This window comes from Cupressus sempervirens, chromosome 1 (genome assembly GCF_028749045.1).
Source record: "Cupressus sempervirens isolate cs-2001-9-10 chromosome 1, ASM2874904v1, whole genome shotgun sequence".
NCBI lineage: Eukaryota > Viridiplantae > Streptophyta > Pinopsida > Cupressales > Cupressaceae > Cupressus > Cupressus sempervirens.
This window is the reverse complement of record NC_143118.1, coordinates 212598261-212612769: the sequence shown is the minus strand read 5'-3', so window position 1 is coordinate 212612769 and position 14509 is coordinate 212598261.

Here is a 14509-nt window from a genome sequence, read left to right as displayed (position 1 = left end):
AAGGGGTATGATTCCATATTTGTTGTAGTGGATAGATTTTCTACAATGGCTCATTTCATACCATGTAAGAAGACATTAGATGCTAAGCATGTTACTGAACTTTTTTTTGAAGAGATTGTGAGATTGCATGGATTACCAAGAAGTATTATTTCCGATAGAGATAGTAAGTTTTTTGGTTATTTTTGAAAGACTTCATGGAAGAAGATGGGTACTAAATTGAAGTTTAGTTCTATATTCCATCCACAAATAGATGGACAAAAAGAGGTTGTGAATAGAAGCTTAGGCAATTTGCTGAGATTTTTAGTTGGGAATAAGCCAAGTAATTGAGAGATGGTATTGGCACAAGCTGAATTTGCATATAATAATTCTATGAATAGGAGTACAGGGAAAACACCTTTTGAGATTGTGATTGTAATGCAGCCTAGATGTATATCAGATTTGAGAGATATTACTGGTGAGGAAAAGTGAAGCATTGTAGGAGAAGAATTTGTTGATTTTATGGAGTCTTTGCATAAGGACGTGAAGTTGAGGTTGGAACAAAGTAATTAGAAGTATAAGGAGAATGTTGATCAATCGAGAAGACACCATGATTTTCAAGTTGGTAATAAGGTGATGGTTCATTTAAAGAAAGGAAGATTTTCTATTGGAACATACAGTAAGTTGAAGGTGAAGAAATTTGGACCTTGTAAGATCTTCAAGAAGTTTGACAGTGGTAATGCTTATGAAGTTGAGTTACCTGATGACATGGATATATCTCCTATATTCAATATTGTTGATTTGTATAAGTATCATGAGTCAAATGATGAAGTTGTTGTATCAAAAGATTATCCTAAGAAGTAGATTGAAGAAGTTGAACAAATATTAGATCAAAGAGTTGGCAAAAGCATAAGAGGAAAATATTACTATGAATATTTGGTGAAGTGGAAGAATAGACCTATTGAAGATGCTTCATAGATTTCTCAATCTGAGTTAGATTCAAATTGGATTGTTAAAACTCAATGGTTTAGGAGAATCATTTCTTTCAACCCTAGCTCTTTGATGTAGGAACATCCTGGTTTCCTTGTTATCTTGTTCATTCTACAGTTGGTGTTGAGTTACTATAGTACTCAATTGGTGCCAAGTTACTGTAGCACTTAGTTGGTGTCGAGTTATTGTAGCCCTCAATTTGTGCCAAGTTACTATAGCACTCAGTTGGTGTTGAGTTATTGTAGCACTCAGTTGGTGGTGAGTTCTATAGCACTTAGTGGATGCTGAGTTACCCAATGTATGCCGAGTGACTCTTCATGTGTCGAGTTACCTAGTGTATGCTAAATTTTAGCATTTGGACTTGATTTTCTATGAGCCAACTTGCAAGATTTATTTTGATCATGACATTTATGTTAAGATCTTTTCTTGGGATGTGTCTAGACCTTTGTTGGGTCAGTCTTCCTCTTATGTAATGTTCGAAAATGAATTGTAAGCCATTTTGGCAAGTATAAATAGAATGTTTAGGCTTAGAGTTAGGGTAGTTTTTGAAGAGGATTGTAGAGCAGAATTGGAAAGTGTGAATTTTTTGTTGGATCTTTAAATGTGAATGTATTTGTATTTGGCCATAACCCAGAAGGCTTTACAGCTGGGCATGTATGAAAATATTTTAATGAATTAATAAAAGCATTTCACTCTTCTTCATCCTTTGGTTTTTGTTATTTGTGTTTGCTTCCATTGTGTTAACTCTTGCATGGTGGTTTGGATAGCTGGGTGAGCCTTTGGCCCTAGTTATTCACCCTTTCCCTGCGTTAGTATGAGACCTTATAAATGTTTCTTAAACTAATTTTTCCCTCTTGATTGATTGATTTGTATTTTAACATGAATTTTTCTTTGGTCATCAGAGGCTTATGAATTTTTTGGTTCAATGGAAAAGAAAGTTTCTTATATTGTATGATATTCTAATTTTTTTCATGTGAAAATGCTATGATGATAGAGTTAGATTTTGAGAATAGGGATATGGGACCTAGGTTATTATGCCCTAAACTCCTTTTAACTTTATGAGCTCATTATAGGTATTGGGACTCATAAGTGGTTGCCAAGGGATCCTATGAGTTTAAAATGAAAGCTATGTGTAGGTTAGTTGTACATATGAGTCTATGTAATCAAGTGGAAACATTAATAAAATTAATGGGTTCTAGGGATTTGATAACTCACATTAATCAAGATAATTAGATGTTGTGCATGTTAGAGTATTCGAGGAGAAGATATTGTGTGCAAAAGGATGGTATCTGGCTAAAGAGATTCATCCCAAAATTACAAAATCAGTTCTGCAAGATCCACTTACAAACCCAATCTTAGCTAGTCCAAATCCACAACTGGAAAAGAACACCAAAAGGAATCCACACTTGTACCCTCAAGTCCACCAAACAATCCTTTGGTTACATAGCCACAACCCTAGCTCTTCAAATTCACATCTACACTTTATTTCCTTCTCCAAGTTGGAATGAATTAAAAGACTCCACAAGATCGCTTACTTATACCCAACTAAGCCACATGTCGGCCTAGCTAATTACAAACTAAATTAAATCCCTTACATTTAATATGGGTTGAGCCACAAGTCTGCCACAACACAAATTAAATATCCATACAAAAATGAAATACCAAAATTTGACTCACAAACAACTCAGCACTAACAAGAACCAAGACCAAGTTAAGTGTTAGTAAAACAAAGCTGAGCACCAGTAAATTCCCAAGCATTGGTAAGCAATCATAGACCATGCTAAGCTACCAAACCATGCCAAGTTGCCAAGCCATGCCGAGCTCCTAGACCATGCCGAGTTGCTAGACCATGAAGAGCTCCATAGGCCATGCTGAGTTGCCAGACCATGTCAAGCTCTGAAGACATGCCAAGCTCCCAGAGTATGCCAAGCTCCAAAGACCATGTTGATCTCCTAGAGCATGCCAAGATTTGAAGAGCATGTTGAGCTTTGAAGACAATGTCGAGCTCCCAAAGCATGCTAAGCTCCCAACACTTAACCGAAAACCCATCAAACATGCAAGATTGTAAGCAAGCCTAGGATGCTCCTACATCAAACACCCTAGGTTCGAAAAGATGTTCTAGGAATTAGAAGAACATCTTTTGGGATTCAACAAATAAATCCTAAATTGGTTCTTCACATACATATCCTCCAAGTCTTCAACTTGTACACTCTTTCCCTTATCCTTCTTCTGCTTCTTCACATCCATCTTAAGTGTGCTACAGGTCTTCTTTCCACATTGATCTCTAACCTTCTCAAAATCTAACAACTCAACTTAGCTGCCAATACTCAAGTTCCTCATATCGAGCTCTTCATTCTATAAAGGAATCAGGGAAAACTTCTTGCCACCTTTCTCAACAATAAACACATTATTGACACAATCATGCACAACCCTACAATCATACTACCAAGGTCTACCAAGCAACATATGACAACTATTTAGGTCCACAATATCACACAGCGCTTGATCCTTATACTGCCCAATTGCTCCCTCACTTCAAAAGCATATTCACCTTGCAACCAGCCAATTCTATAAGGATAAGGATGTCTTACTATCTTCAAACCAAGTTTCTAAACCATCTCCTCAGCAACAAGGTTATTAGTACTACCAATATCCACAATCACCTTGTAGATTTTACCACTGGACTTACAACAAGTCCTAAACAAACTAGTCGTCTGACAAGAATCCAATGTCTTTTCACTAACTAGTACTCGTCAAGCAACAAACTTTCTCCTTGCTCAGGTTGATTGTCTTGAACTACAACATTATTCACAATAGCAATTGTCCTACCAATCTGACATTCAAAAGATCTATGCCCTTCTTTACCACATCCAAAACGATTACCCTTCAATACACCTCTACTTTTTCTCCTTTTCTAATTAGTAGGTTTTTTTTCACCTTCAACACTTGGTTTATCTTGTGCCAAGCTATCCTACTTCTCCTTCCCTCTAACATTACCTTGACATTTCCTATTCAACTTATCTTTTTCCTTCAAGGCATACTAATAAGAATCCTCAACTAAAGAAATATTGAGCATACCAACCTCATCCTAAATATTGAATCTCAAACCATTAATGTATCGAGCAACATTTTCCTTTAACAATTCTCTATGACCAAATCGAATAGTCAACTTGTAGAACTCCTCGGTATAATCTTTCACAGGCATACCTTTCTATTTTAGATTCTACAATATTTTAAACAACTCAAGTTCATAATGAGTAGGAATAAACTTAGCCTTCAAATTATTCACCATCGATCTCCATCTAGAGAACTTCTTTTCACCTTCCTCTTTTATGTCTCTTTGCAATTCTTTCTACCAAAGAGCAACATGTGCTTTCAACTTAGTTTGAGCCAACTTCACTTTGAGTGGATCCTAAATATCCTCAAGCTCAAAGTAGTCTTCCAATTCACCAATCCAATCAATTAGGTCTTTAGTATTCAAAGTACCTAAGAAATTAGAAACCTCCATCTTATGCTTTAGCTTCAACTGAGATCTAGGTTTAGCAAAATGACCATCCCTAATTCCAATGGGTCTCTCCACATGATCGGCTTTGTTCTCACCACTAGATCCAACAACTTCAAAGTCTTTAGCAACTTCCTCATAACTACCTTCAGTACCCACATGCCTAGGTACACCACCTAAAGCACTCACAATTTTAGCAATCATGTCATTCTTCATCAATGCAATCTCATATCTAAACTCTACTCTAATCTTCTCTGAGATCCTATCTTCCACAACATCACTAAGATCATCAATTTTCCAAGGGTCTAATCCTCTTGGAGGCATTTTTCAAAATTTTAGCAAACTCTAAGCAATAGATCCACAAATCTAGAAGATCAATTAGCCATAAGATCAACCTTCTCTACAAATCTTGTGTAAATTGCCTTAGCTTCAGTGATCTATCAACACACTCAAGAACAAACTAGGCTCTGATACCATCTAATGTAGTGCAAGGTAGGAGAATCCTCAAAGGAGATGTCCAAACCCCCAGCAAATAACCACACAATGGAAACACAACAACAAGCAACACAAATGCAAGATTTGATTCCAATTCATAATAATTTATTCATAGATATAACTGATTACATGCAATGTGCTCGGTTGTAAGGCCTTCCAAGTTAGGGCCAAATACAATAATAATTACAAAATTAGTTCTGCAAGATCCAACAAGATCCACTTACAAACCCAATCTCAGCTAGTCCACATCCACAACTAGATAAGAACACCAAGAATAATCCACACTTGTACCCTCAGGTCCACCAAGCAATCCTCTAGTTCCTAAGCTGCAACTCTAGCTCTTCAAATTTGCATATACACTTCATCCCCTTCTCCAAGCTGGAATAGATTAAAGGATTGCACAATACCCCTTACTTATACCCAACCAAGCCACAAGTCATCCCAGCTAATTATAAACTAAATTAAATGCCTTACATTTAATATGGGTTGAGCCACAAGTTAGCCACAACACAAATTAAATATCCATACAAAAATTAAATGCCAAAAGTTGGCTCATAGAAAACTTAGCACCAACAAGAACCAAGACGAAGCCAAGTGTGAACAAAATAAAGCAGGGCACCAATAAATTCCCAACCATTGCTGAGCAACCATAGACCATGCCGAGCTACCAGACCATGCTGAGTTGCTAGACCATGTTGAGTTCCCAGACCATGCCTAGCTGCTAGACCATGTCGAGCTCCACAGGCCATGTTGAGCTTTGAAGAGCATGCTGAGCTCCCAGACCATATCGAGCTCCCAAAACATGTCGAACTTCGAAGACCATGCCAAACTCCTAGAGCATGCCAAGCTCCCAACACTTAACCAAAAACCATCAAACATGCAAGATTGTAAGCAAGCCTAGGATGCTCCTACATCAGGCTGAACCTCTCACAAATGCTTTTTCTTTTTATTGTCGATTTTCTTTATGACTTCATTTCGGCATTATGATTTCATGTAGCTTTATGTTATCTTTTAATTGTGGTTTTAGGGTAAAATCCTTATATTTCTGTAGAACTTATGTGGGTAATGGTCTTATTTCATAGCTCAAGGGAGTAGACCATTTATGGCTCCACATGGTTGGGGAGTAAAATAATTTTGAGGTATTATTAAACTTTTCATGGATGACTTTAGATGGATCCTTGTAAAATAGTAGTTAAAGAATACTTGTTGAAGTCATTAAGCTACATTTCCTTTGGAATAATCTATGTAATGTTGTAATGTAAAGTACATATGTATATGTATCATGAATTGAAAATTTATGTTTTCAAAAAATCAATGAAGTAATGATGATATGATGACATTATAAATTCCTTTATATTTAGATGCTGATAAAGTTAACATGTATGATTAATAAAAGAACCATGTACTCTTCATAATGTTATTAAATGAATCATTAAAGTAATTAGTAAATAAGAACATATTTGATAAATATGTATAGTTAATGGTTTAATTCTATTGAATATAAGTTAAGTAGATGCATTGATTTATAAAATCTTAGGACATTAGCTTCTAATTTGGAAATGATATTATCAATACAAGTTGTATAAATATTACTTGAAATAATAAATGAATGGTTAGGAAAGATTATCTAAGTGTTTATTATCATACCACAACTTTTGTAAGGTCATATGCGGATTAACTTGAATAAAAGTGCTTAGGTCCAACTTTAAGATCTAACAATTAAAAATAATAATTTAAAACTCTAATTAAAATAACAAAGAAATGAATATTGGGATGGATAAATAGACATTAATTGTTATATTATTTAACTTAAACTAAGTGAGCAATAATTAAGAGACACTTGTTAAGTTGGTTGGATGAAAAAACCTAACTGTTGAATTTGGAAATAAGTAATGTTGTTTAAGAATGACGTTAGTGAACCTGTTAAGACTATTATATCTATAATTAAGTAAATTTAGAAAGAAGAATATATATTCAAAAAATATATTAACAAAGCTTAGTAATGTTTAGTCTTCATTTCGGGTTGTTATGGTAGCAAATATTTTTGTGTTGTGTAATAGTTGGCTCAAAAGCGAGACATAAAGTGTCCAAACACTAAAGAGTCATTTTAACTTAATGTGTTGACTGAAAATCACATATTTATATATGAAAAACGAAACTAGTTATTATTGATATACCAACTTGAACAAGCTCCCTTTAATTAGGAATTCAAGAAAATTATTTGTTAAGCTCTAAAATTTGCAAAAAGGATATTTAGAGGAAACAAAAATAATTTTGTATCAAAATGACCCTAGAATTACCCTCTTAGAAATGCATTTGAATATGGGAAGTGAATGTATTTATTTTCATTTAATAGATATTTTACTGTATGTTTTTTAATTTATTTATGGGAGAGCCTGCAACATTTCTTGCAAATGTGAATACTAAGAGCAAATGGAGTCAATGCATCAATAAGTGCAAGGAAGTTTGGAAGAAAACAAGTAGTTGATATCCTGTAAAAATAATACTTGTTTCCTACTATATCATTTCAAGCACCATTAATTATGTACATATCTATGTAATTTGAGTTCATTTTTATATTTAGGCCACTTGTATTAAGTGGCAAGTGTAAAGACGAAACTTTTTTACAAATGTCTTCTTATTTTGTCTAACTATCTTTGTATGAAAATTACATATGAATCATTAGTTCATTATATTATCCACTACACATTCACTATGAATATAAATTAGTATGCAAACAAATATTTATTTATTCAATTAAATGTATAAATGACTAAAATATAATTTAGTTCTTAAATGTCAAAATGGGATTAAATTAATTCTTCCAATCTTTCTCTTTTGAATTGAGACAACTAAAATTACTCTCTTTGAATTGAGTTACAACATAAGAGAAGCTATAAGTATATAAGAGTTTGCATAGATTTTCATGTGGGACCATTATGTTGTAATCAGAGGACCGTGTCTAGTCTTAAACATCATACACTACAAAAGAAATTGAGCTTGCAAAAATAAGTCAACTTTGACTATCTAACACTTTTAGCCTAGGAATCAAGCCTTAGTTTGTGATGTTTCAGTCGTCCAGACGAGTACTCTAGAAATCTTGATAGATATCAAGTACATCACATGTACGCTAAGTTTCTTATATTTCCTTTATATTTTCATTCCAGAACGGTGCATATAAGTTGCACTACAGACGATGTTGAAACCCCATTCACTATGTCAGTGGATACAAGGCAACTTATATGCACCCGTTAGCAATGTTAATAGTCTAAGTTTCTTATATTCGCTTTATATTTGATTCCAAACCAATGCATATAAGTTGCACGGTAGACACGTATCTCCCTAATCCTATCTTTTTCGATGGAGATAACTGAAAAGTATTTACTTTATATTTTCATTCCAAACTGGTACATATAAGTTGCACTGTAGACGTGTATCTCCCTAATCTTATCCTTTTAGATGGAGATAACTATTAGTTATCTCAATTATCTCTATCTAAAAGGATAAGATTAGGGAGGTGCGCATCTACGGTGCAACCATTATATACAGCTCAACAACAAATGTTATGTCATGTGTCTTAACGGAGATGTCTATACAGCAAAAAATTTGCACCCGATTTGACAGTTTATGCAATTTATTAATTAATTTTAAAATCACAAAACCACTGATCTGTGACTTTAAAATTAATTAATAATTATATAAATTGTCAAATCAGATGCAGATATTCCGCTGTTTAGCCAAAGGCGTGTCTTAACCCACATCGTACTGAGAATAATGGTGAGGACTAAAATTCTATACTTTTGTCACCAGACTGAGACCTGCATGGCTTGTAAATAAGGGTACACGCTAATGTGACATTGCCTGCCTTACGACAGATTGCAGCTGTAATCTTAATAAGACATCATCTGATGTAGTTGGTCTTCCCGAAATTACAGTCCTAGTACTTAGATTATGACTTATCATTATTGTGGCAGTCCCACAAGAAAATTAACTATAATTTCGAGAAGACCAACTACATCAGATGATATCTTATTATGCTAAATTGCTAAGACCCACAATAATGATAAGTCATAATCTAAGTACTAGGACTGTAATTTCGGGAAGACCATCTACATCAAATGATGTCTTATTAAGATTACAGCTGGAATCTGTCGTAAGGCAGGCAATGTCACATGAGTGCGTACCCTTATTTACAGGCCATGCAGGTCTCAGTCTGGTGACAAAAGTATAGAATTTTCGTCCTCGCCATTGTTCTCAATACGATGTGGGTTAAGACACGTGACATAACATTTGTTGTTGAGCTGTATATAACTACGAAGAATTACTACGAAGAATTACTGAAGAGTACAACGCAAAATATTCGATGTATGGCCAGGTTTCAATCACGTCTACGAGCACAGGTCACGAGCCTTATCTTTTTAGATTGAGACAATTAAAATTTATAACTCTACCGAGTGACCACCTAATAACGAAGTGGTAAATATACAATTGTCTGCATAGATTCTCATAGCGATTGTGAAAATAATCCCATGTTGTAAATAAAGTAACACTACGGTATTTTTGAAAAATACCAAGTGCATCACGTGATGGCGTATTAAAATTGAAACCTATTTGCTCGTGGTACATGTATTCTAAACTTATCCTATTACATGGAAGCATATAATTGCTTGCGAAGATTTTCTTGTGGGGCAACCACAAATAATCATGTCATAATCAAAGTACTAGTACAATAATTTCAGTAGAACCTGGTAAATCAGATGATGTCTTGTTAACACTGAAGATGGAATCTATCAAAAGTGTCTTAATAAAGACAATGTCACAAGAGTGCGTACTTTATATATGCGTGTATGTCGAGAGTAATCCTTTCTAAACACTTATTTTTCATCAGATCTTAATTCACACAAAAAGACCTTAAGATTAGATGAAAAATAGGCACTTCAAGAAGGATTAGTCTCAGCGTGTGTGTGTGTATATATATATGCTAGTAACAATCACCACGCATCATAGAAGGCATTTTAAAAAAATTTGGATGATAATTAATTAATTAATTAATTAATTAAATTTTTAAAAAATTGTTCTACTTTTTTTAATAAAAATAGATCATTTTTTAAAACTCTATTATGGATATGGTTACAGTTAGGCTTAGGGTTCAGAGTGCAATTATTAGTTCTTTTTTTGTAAGGTTAGTATCAAAGTGTTTTTAATATAATGTTATTAATTTATTCAACTTTGAATTATGTATACCTCTAATTTATATGTTGTATGCTTAGAGTTAGGAACACGGTTATGGATAGGGACACAAATAGACTTATTGAAGGGATTCCTCATTAGAAGTAGGCTTATAGTTAGATTTAGCATTAGGAATATGGCTAGGGGACCAATTAGACTTAGAGTGAGGGTTAGGTTTAGGAGTTAGGTGAGACTAATATTAAAGTGGTAAATAGTATTATTATTTTTACAACTATAATTAAATTTTATAATAGTTAGGGTTATAATTATGATTTTGTGTTAGAATTAGGGTTAGTGTTAGATTATAGTTAATTTGGGTTCATATTAAAGTATACATGCATATTGTTAAGGTTGTAGAAGCTAGGATAAAGTTTACAATTGGAGTTTTAAGGTTCAGTTTATGGGTAGGGTTAGAGTTAGAGTTAAGACTTCAATTATGGTTAGAATTCTCTCTCTCTCTCTCTCTCTCTCTCTCTCTCTCTCTCTCTCTCTCTCTCTCTCTCATGTATCAATTCATAATCCATATAAATATACCTTCCCTCACTCTCTATTTATCTCCCCTATTGTTAGTTCACTCTATAATAAAAACAAAATATAAACCACTCTCACACACACACGCATACACATCCCTTTCTACTTTGATATGCCCCCTAATAACCATATCTTTCTTCTCACCCTCCCTCATCTTACCATCATTTTCCTCTCTACCCCTCTGCCCACCCAACCCCACCTCCCCCCCTCTCTTAAAAATAAAATATGAAAATCTCTCTCCGCTCTCCTATTTGTTTACAATCTCCCTCTCTCTCAACTAAAGTATGACGATCTCTCTCTCTCTCTCTCTCTCTCTCTCTCTCTCTCTCTCTCTCTCTCTACACACACACACACACACACCACCTAATCTCCCTCTCTCTACCCTTGTCTCTAAGTTCTCTTTCTACCAAAAATATAATAGGATACCTTACCCAAGCTTCTCTCTCTCTCTCTCTCTCTCTCTCTCTCTCTCTCTCTCTCTCTCTCTCTCTCTCTCACACACACACACACACACACACACACACACACACACATAATGGTGCACAACAAGTTTTCATTTTAGTCATTTAATATAGTTGTGCAAAGTTGAATTTAGACAATGAATGCCTTGTTCCATACACAACATAGCGTTCTGCTAATGTGTTTGTAAAGTCAAGTAAGACGGCAGGGGCTCACACCATGTGCAAGCAACATTTATCTCTAAAGTTGAAGCATTTATGAGACATACATTAACTGAACCAAGATGGCAATTGATGGAGGTGTTTCAACTGATTATTATTCTATCATTTATTAATTGGATCTCTCTCTGTCTCCCCCTCCCCCCTATTAATTCCCTCTAATCACCCTCTCTCACTGCCCCCCTTTCTCTATATATGCCCCCTACTCTCTCTCTCTCTCTCTCTCTCTCTCTCTCTCTCTCTCTCTCTCTAGATATTCCACGTAATATCTATCTCCTTTTCTCTCCCTCTCTTACTCCTTCCCCACTCTCTCTCAATCTCTCACTCCCTCCCCATATCTATTTCCTCTATTTATATATATGCCCCCTAATTGCCCTCTCTCTCTATCTCACTCACTCCCTTCTCTTAGATCTTCCATCATATCTCTCTCTCTCTCTCTATTAAAAACATAATAAGATCCCTTGCCTCTTTCTCAAGATATGTCCACTAATCTCTCTCTCTCTCTCTCTCTAGTAATCCCCCCTACTCAACCTCTCTCACTATTCCCTCACTCTCTCCCTAATCTCTCTGTATTAAAAACATAATAGGATCCGTTGCCTCTATATAGGCCATGCAGTCTAAATCTATAACAAAATTACAGATTAATCCTCACTTTTATTTTTAATATGACATAACATTTGTGGTAGAGCTTAATGTAATGGTCATAGTATATTTTGACAAGCAACAATTACTACGAATTGGCGAATGGTATGCCACACACTAATCCACATATAGCTTGGCTTCAATTATGTCCACTAAATACAGGTCACTAAACATATTTCTCATATCATTTTCAATTGATAATGATTAAAAATTCCACCTTCTCATAAAATTACTATCTTGTATCAACCCAATTACTATTAATAATTGCTTGTTGGTTCCTGTACTAATGTCAAGGAACTCGTTTATATGCAACTCCTAGAAATATCAATAGAGAGAATTCCAAGAAAAGGTAATTCAAAATCAACATGATGAATAGACATAGAGGAAATATGATGTCACATGTGAAGGTCTTTAAAATTGTTCCAAAAGGTGATGAGATCAATAGGTGTGCAATGAGTCATGTTTCTTAGTGTAGCATGACTTGAGGGTTTTTTTTTGAAATTTGGAGGTATCTTGCTTCGATATATATTAATGGGACATCTTCAATGTATCACTATAAGGTCTATTTTTCTACCTATAATGACTTATATTAGACCACTAGGGAAATGACCTAGTAGTTGTCCAGGTTAACTTCGTGCACCTAAAGTTCCGAATCCATATATATCAAAATTTATTATTTTTTCGATGAACCTTCATAGGTGATTGAAGAGCTTAAAGCTACCCTTTCGAATTTCTCACATTCACGAAACTCTTTATAAAACTCATAGAGTGTGGTAATCTAAAAGTGTCATTTTAAAATGTTCATTTGATACTTATCACTAGGATGCCCCAATAGCTGCTATAGTAATTTTTGTACAAATGGACCAATTAGCAACCAAGAAAAAAAAAGATAAACTATTAGTACATGTTTTATCAACTATTATTACATGTGTGATCATTTTTGGGGCTTTTAATAGTGGTAATTAGGTGGAAAGGTAGTGGTAATTAGGGGTTTAGGCGTGGTGATAATGTATACATCACTACTAAATTTGAGCTCATTTTTCGATGCTCAATGGTCAATTTTTCCATGTCCATTGGTTGTAGTTTTGATGAAAGGCTTTGTGGTTTATTTTTGGTCTATTCTTTGATGAGAAACTTGTGTGTTTGAATTTCGATGCATGTTGGCATTGGAAGTAGGTCATTTTGTTTTGAAACTAGATTCAGGGTATGAACTATTGTGTTGATTATTTCCAAGTCCAGTATTTGGTTGCAACATTTTTCTCTATCATTAGTGTTCTTGCACAATCCATGATGGATCTATTTCTTCTTTCTGCTATGCCATTCTGTTGAGATGTTCTAGGTGCAAATACTTGTCTTTTGATTCATATTTCATTATAGAACTCATTGAATTCATTAGAGATGAATTCTCCTCCTCTATCTGATCTTAATAATTTTAACATCTTACTTGATTCTTTCTCAACTCTAACTAGATACCACTTAAATTTTTGAAAAGCTTCAGGTTTATCCTTCATGTACATTACTGTCATCATCCTATAATAATCATTAACAAACAAAATGAAGAATTTATCTCTATTGTAACTCTCTGTACCTATTGGTCCACAAATATCTATATGAACTAGGTCCAGGACTTCTTTAGTATTGAAATTTTTATTTTTGAAGTTAATTTTACCCATCTTTCCAATCTAACATTGTTTGCATATGGTCATTTCAGATTTCTTCAGATTTGGGATACCTCTTACTCTTATGTTCTTACTTAAAGTAACCAAATTATCAAATTTTACATGACACATCTCTTTATGCCATAACCAACTTTCCTCTACGTGTGCCAAGAAGCATGAACTATCAGTTAGATCTATGTAAAATAGATTACCTTTTGTCTAATTACTAGTTCCAACTAGGTATTCTTTACCATCTAGAAACCTGGCCTTCCCATTCATGAATTCTACCTTGAATCCAATGTTCTTCAATTGTGCCACACTTAGACGATTATGTCTCAATCCTTCAACCTAGTAGTTATTATCACATCTGATTTCATCAGTCCATGCAATGCAACCTTTTGCCTTCACATAACATGGTTCATTAATTCAAAATTTAACACATCAACTATCATAGTGCCCCAAGTGTTCTAACTTAGTTTTATCACTAGTCATATGATGAGAATGAACACTATCTATTATCCATGTGCTAGTCTTGCTAACATGAGAAATAAGTGCCAACCTTTTATTATCCTCATCATATGATTCATCTTTAATAGAAATATATACAATTTCATCTTCATTATTAGTGTTAGAGTCTTTAGCAATATAACAAGATTTCTTACCTTTGTCTTTGTAGTCTAAGTTATAGCTTTTCAAATATTTCATTCCTTTGAACTTGCTGGATTTTTTGTCATATTTACTTTCATTGTTTGGACACCTTGCAAAAATGTGACCAACTTCTTCACAAGAAAAAGAAATCAATAGAATTT